The following is a 6761-nucleotide window of genomic DNA, read 5'->3' on the forward strand; positions in this document are numbered from 1 at the left end:
GCTCAAAATATAGGACACACGGCAGGTGTTACCGGTCGACAGGGGATGCTTACTCCTTCTAGGCACCTGATCCCACCTCTGGTGTGTCCAGGGATCCGTGTTTGCCCGACTCTTTATTTTGTATTCCTTATAGGAGTTATGAGATTGATCACTGTTCTTTATTTCCACCTTTTCATTAATCACTGTTTGTTATCTTCACCCTTTCATTGTAACAAAGTCTTTATGTGTAAATAAAACAAATCTTGATATTAGCGGGTCAATTTTAGAAACATATACATGTATCAGTATTACTAGCAGAATCCATATCAACTTTACGATGCCATGATACTTCCATGCTTTTGTCCAGGCCATGAAAGCTTGTCTGTAGTTTTCATTTTCATGCTCCCTTTGAACTATCAATTCTAAAATAAAACTCAACAAACCTTTAAAAAGAAAAGACCAATATTAGACCAAGGATTTCTGTAAGGAATTATATATGCTCGATGCAGTGTGAACACGACAGCTATGAAGCGTATTAATGACTTCAAAAAGTGCAAGAAGTAGAACGATATCTGCACAAACGGCAGGGCATATACCTCATCACACTAATGTTAAATCCATCCATCCACACCACAATACATACATTCTACATCTGGATATCTACAACACAAGACCTGAAAGCACAGTCCTAAAATTGGCAACAACATACTGCAGTCCAGTGTTATTCGTACACGAGTCTCTATCATGTGTGAGCCTACAATGGAGAGGAGTCTACACTGGTCGCCTGTTTCTGAGCTTGATCAAGTAAATGGTAGATCCTCAATGGCTTGGGACGGAATGTCTTATTTATTGTACTTTAACTGGATTAGGATATCAGGGCATGAAGTTATTGCTCCATTGTGAGACCCTGAGCAGTACATATTGGGAATTGCTTGATCTTAACAGCAGAGACACTCGTCCATATTGGGCTTGGTTTGGGAAGGAATAACCGGAGAGGGAAATTGACATACTGATGAAGAGGCTAATCTGTTCTTGCAATGTCGAATCAGTGTCTATGGTAGTACCGCCTGTTCTATGCATCCAGTAATGGAGGGAACTGCTGATGAGTAAAAACTGAAGGCGTACGTTGTATGGCTGCAAACAGTCATTGAAAACTGATTTTAATCCTAGAAATCGTACAAGATATTGAAACATGTGTTTCCAATACCTATATTTCCTTGATTGTATTTTGTATGTTTACACTTTGCAATGTCTATGTCCGTCCTAACGCAACAAAATAGGTATTGTGTCTTTGTTTCAAAAGAGCACACAGCTTTCACTCGTACGCAAATGGGCAAGATAAAAAATGAACATTTGCACATTTTGACCCCCCCCCCCCCGCTCTCTCTCCACAATACATATGCAAATTTTGGTCAAATCACAATTATATGATCACCGAAAATATCTTATTAGTATCTACACATGCGTGTGTTACAAATTTGTTCTGTAAGTTTACTATCCTCCTCACGAATGTGTTTTACATCGAAATGTGATCGATCTCATAACTCATATTCGGAATACAAAATTAAGAGTTCGACAAACATGGTCCCCTGGACATGCCAGAGGTGGGGTCAGGTGCCTAAGAAAAGTAAGCATCCTATGTCGACCGATCACACCCGGGCCGCCGTGGGCCTTATATCTTGATCAGAAAACGGGGTAATGCGTAGTTGAAATCAGTGTGTAAAAAACGGCCTAAGAATTGGTATGAAACACGTCAGACAGCATTTGAGCCAATGACAGGTTCTATTGGCAAACTAGATCGTTATAATGACCTTAAAATTCGCGAAATGCTGACTTTAATTAAGACTGTTGAAACCACTTGTTTTTCAGTAGACTGTCTCGATTTAAAAACTGATCATACGCAGAATAAGCTCTTGCGTATCGAATCAGTTGAGAGATATAAACACCATATAAAGGTTATAATGGAATATTGTTACATAAATATGGGAAATTGACGATGGAGAAGTTGAAGTAATCCCGTTTGTCATAAAGTCAAGTTGTTAGTTTACCGTTAACATCTCTATTTAATGAAATATTTAAGTACAAAGCAGATATGGAAGACTCTGTGGTGTCTTTTAGTTCAAGTTCTCCGGGATATATTGAATCGTCATATGAATGAAAATGCTGATAAACGTATTCGGTATATCTAAATGTCGAGTTGAAAGCCATAGCAAGATATTTTTTCTTCTCCTGTAGAATGAATTCTGTCTCGTGAGATTATAAAAACAGGTCAACTAATAAAGGGGCACAATTTGTGGCTATGGGAATTCCAACAGACTGTTGAAATACCTGATCTCCTAAGCCTACGATTGCTTAATGTTTTCCGTCACACTCAACAATTTTTCAGTTATCTGGTGGCGCACAGATTTTGGTGGAAGAGAGACCCCAGATACAATGTACCTGGGAAGAGACCACCGACCTTCCGAAAGTAAACCGTGGAAACTTTCTCACTTATCGGAGCGAGCGGGATTCAAACCCGCGCCGACCAGAGGTGAGAGGCCGTGTGATATTGAGCGCGATGTTCTAACCACTCGGCCACGGAGCCCCCCCCCCCCCCTTAATTGATAATCCTTATTATTTGTATCCTCCTCACGTGCGTGTTTTACAATGTTTGATTTGTATTCTACTCACGTGCGTGTTTTACAATGATTGATTTGTATCCTCCTCACGTGCGTGTTTTAAATGTCTGATTTGTATCCTCCTCACGTGCGTGTTTTAAATGTCTGATTTGTATCCTCCTCACGTGCGTCTTTTATTACAATGTCTGATTTGTATCCTCCTCACGTGCGTGCTTTACAATGTTTGATTTGTATTCTACTCACGTGCGTGTTTTATTACAATGTCTGATTTGTATTCTACTCACGTGCGTGTTTTAAAAGTCTGGTTTGTATTCTACTCACGTGCGTGTTTTACAATGTTTGATTTGTATTCTACTCAAGTGCGTGTTTTAAATGTCTGATTGGTATCCTCCTCACGTGCGTGATTTATTACAATGTCTGATTTATATCCTCCTCACGTGCGTGTTTTACAATGTCTGATTGGTATCCTCCTCACGTGCGTGTTTTACAATGTTTGATTTGTATCCTCCTCACGTGCGTGTTTTATAATGTTTGATTTGTATCCTCCTCACGTGCGTGTTTTACAATGTCTGATTTGTATCCTCCTCACGTGCGTGTTTTAAATGTCAGATTTGTATCCTCCTCACGTGCGTGTTTTAAATGTCTACTTTGCATCCTCCTCACGTGCGTGTTTTACAATGTCTGATTTGTATCCTACTCACGTCCGTGTTTTACAATGTTTGATTTGTATCCTACTCACGTGCGTGTTTTACAATGTCTGATTTATATCCTCCTCACGTGCGTGTTTTACAATGTTTGATTTGTATTCTCCTCACGTGCGTGTTTTAAATGTTTGATTTGTATCCTACTCACGTGCGTGTTTTATTACAATGTCTGATTTGTATCCTCCTCACGTGCGTGTTTTATTACAATGTCTGATTTGTATCCTCCTCACGTGCGTGTTTTACAATGTTTGATTTGTATTCTACTCACGTGCGTGTTTTATTACAATGTCTGATTCGTATCCTCCTCACGTGCGTGTTTTAAATGTCTGATTTGTATCCTCCTCACGTGCGTGTTTTAGAATGTTTGATTTGTATTCTACTCACGTGCGTGTTTTATTACAATGTTTGATTTGTATTCTCCTCACGTGCGTGTTTTAAATGTCTGATTTGTATCCTACTCACGTGCGTGTTTTACAATGTTTGATTTGTATTCTACTCACGTGCGTGTTTTACAATGTTTGATTTGTATTCTACTCACGTGCGTGTTTTACAATGTCTGATTTGTATTCTCCTCACGTGCGTGTTTTACAATGTTTGATTTGTATTCTCCTCACGTGCGTGTTTTACAATGTTTGATTTGTATCCTCCTCACGTGCGTGTTTTAAATGTCAGATTTGTATCCTCCTCACGTGCGTGTTTTAAATGTCTACTTTGCATCCTCCTCACGTGCGTGTTTTACAATGTCTGATTTGTATCCTCCTCACGTGCGTGTTTTACAATGTTTGATTTGTATCCTACTCACGTGCGTGTTTTACAATGTCTGATTTGTATTCTACTCACGTGCGTGTTTTACAATGTTTGTTTTGTATCCTCCTCACGTGCGTGTTTTACAATGTTTGATTTGTATTCTACTCACGTGCATGTTTTACAATGTTTGATTTGTATCCTCCTCACGTGCGTGTTTTATTACAATGTCTGATTTGTATCCTCCTCACGTGCGGGTTTTATTACAATGTCTGATTTGTATCCTCCACACGTGCGGGTTTTATTACAATGTCTGATTTGCATCCTCCTCACGTGCGTGTTTTACAATGTTTGATTTGCATTCTACTCACGTGCGTGTTTTATTACAATGTCTGATTCGTATCCTCCTCACGTGCGTGTTTTACAATGTTTGATTTGTATCCTCCTCACGTGCGTATTTTAAATGTCTGATTTGTATCCTTCTCACGTGCGTGTTTTACAATGTTTGATTTGTATTCTACTCACGTGCGTGTCTTACAATGTCTGATTTGTATCCTCCTCACGTGCGTGTTTTACAATGTTTGATTTGTATCCTCCTCTCGTGCGTGTTTTATTACAATGTCTGATTTGTATCCTCCTCACGTGCGTGTTTTAAATGTCTGATTTGTATCCTCCTCACGTGCGTGTTTTACAATGTTTGATTTGTATCCTTCTCACGTGCGTGTTTTACAATGTTTGATTTGCATTCTACTCACGTGCGTGTTTTATTACAATGTCTGATTCGTATCCTCCTCACGTGCGTGTTTTATTACAATGTCTGATTTATATCCTCCTCACGTGCATGTTTTACAAATGTTTGATTTGCATTCTGCTCACGTGCGTGTTTTATTACAATATCTGATTCGTATCCTCCTCACGTGCGTGTTTTATTACAATGTTTGATTTGTATTCTCCTCACGTGCGTGTTTTAAATGTCTGATTTGTATCCTACTCATGTGCGTGTTTTACAATGTCTGATTTGTATCCTCCTCACGTGCGTGTTTTACAATGTTTGATTTGCATTCTACTCACGTGCGTGTTTTATTACAATGTTTGATTTATATCCTCCTCACGTGCGTGTTTTACAATGTTTGATTTGCATTCTGCTCACGTGCGTGTTTTTTTACAATATCTGATTCGTATCCTCCTCACGTGCGTGTTTTACAATGTCTGATTTGTATCCTCCTCACGTGCGTGTTTTACAATGTTTGATTTGTATCCTCCTCACGTGCGTGTTTTATAATGTTTGATTTGCATCCTCCTCACGTGCGTGTTTTACAATGTCTGATTTGTATTCTACTCAAGTGCGTGTTTTAAATGTCTGATTTGTATCCTCCTCACGTGCGTGTTTTCACAATGTCTGATTTTTATCCTCCTCACGTGCGTGTTTTCACAATGTCTGATTTGTATCCTCCTCACGTGCGTGCTTTACAATGTTTGATTTGTATTCTACTGACGTGCTTGTTTTATTACAATGTCTGATTTGTATTCTCCTCACGTGCGTGTTTTAAATGTCTGATTTGTATTCTACTCACGTGCGTGTTTTACAATGTTTGATTTGTATCCTCCTCACGTGCGTGTTTTACAATGTTTGATTTGTATTCTACTCACGTGCATGTTTTACAATGTTTGATTTGTATCCTCCTCACGTGCGTGTTTTATTACAATGTCTGATTTGTATCCTCCTCACGTGCGAGTTTTATTACAATGTCTGATTTGTATCCTCCACACGTGCGGGTTTTATTACAATGTCTGATTTGCATCCTCCTCACGTGCGTGTTTTACAATGTTTGATTTGCATTCTACTCACGTGCGTGTTTTATTACAATGTCTGATTCGTATCCTCCTCACGTGCGTGTTTTACAATGTTTGATTTGTATCCTCCTCACGTGCGTATTTTAAATGTCTGATTTGTATCCTTCTCACGTGCGTGTTTTACAATGTTTGATTTGTATTCTACTCACGTGCGTGTCTTACAATGTCTGATTTGTATCCTCCTCACGTGCGTGTTTTACAATAACTTATTAAACTTGCTCAAGAAATAGAGGCGTATATTTGATGAGAAATTTAAGTACATTTTGAGAAATGTTATGCAACCAACGCCATCTACACAAATGAGTTTTAGAATTCTGGAATATTATATGGCATTGATGATCAGTAACTTATAGACAAGACCTCCAAATATTCTGATAACTGTCACTCAGTCAACATGAGCAACTGTCTTTGATTAATTCGAACACAGTTCATTATTTTTTCACAGCAATCTAATTAATCCTGAATGTTTTGATCCTTCAACATAAATTTATGAATGACAGGATATCTTTTTAAGCAAGTAATCTAATTGAAAGGTGATCAAAGCATTGTTGTTTGATAATTAAGTCCCGTACTACTCTGACTGCAAACAATGTCAAAACCAACGTTTTGAGGGTCACGCAGGAGATTTTGCACTAACATACACAACAATAGCTGGATCTGAAAACAAATGGATATAACGTTTCATTCATTTGTGTGTGTTTCTATACATTGAACCTCAAGCAAAATGTGGTACTTAAGAGCATACTGAATAAGTACAACTGTATTTTTTTTCTTAAATCATTTTATTTGCAATGTAATTTTCTAGAATCTATGAAACAAGGGAACTTTACAGTACACTGAGATTATATAAATTATTGTTTTG

This window comes from Ostrea edulis, chromosome 4 (assembly GCF_947568905.1).
Source record: "Ostrea edulis chromosome 4, xbOstEdul1.1, whole genome shotgun sequence".
Lineage (NCBI taxonomy): Eukaryota > Metazoa > Mollusca > Bivalvia > Ostreida > Ostreidae > Ostrea > Ostrea edulis.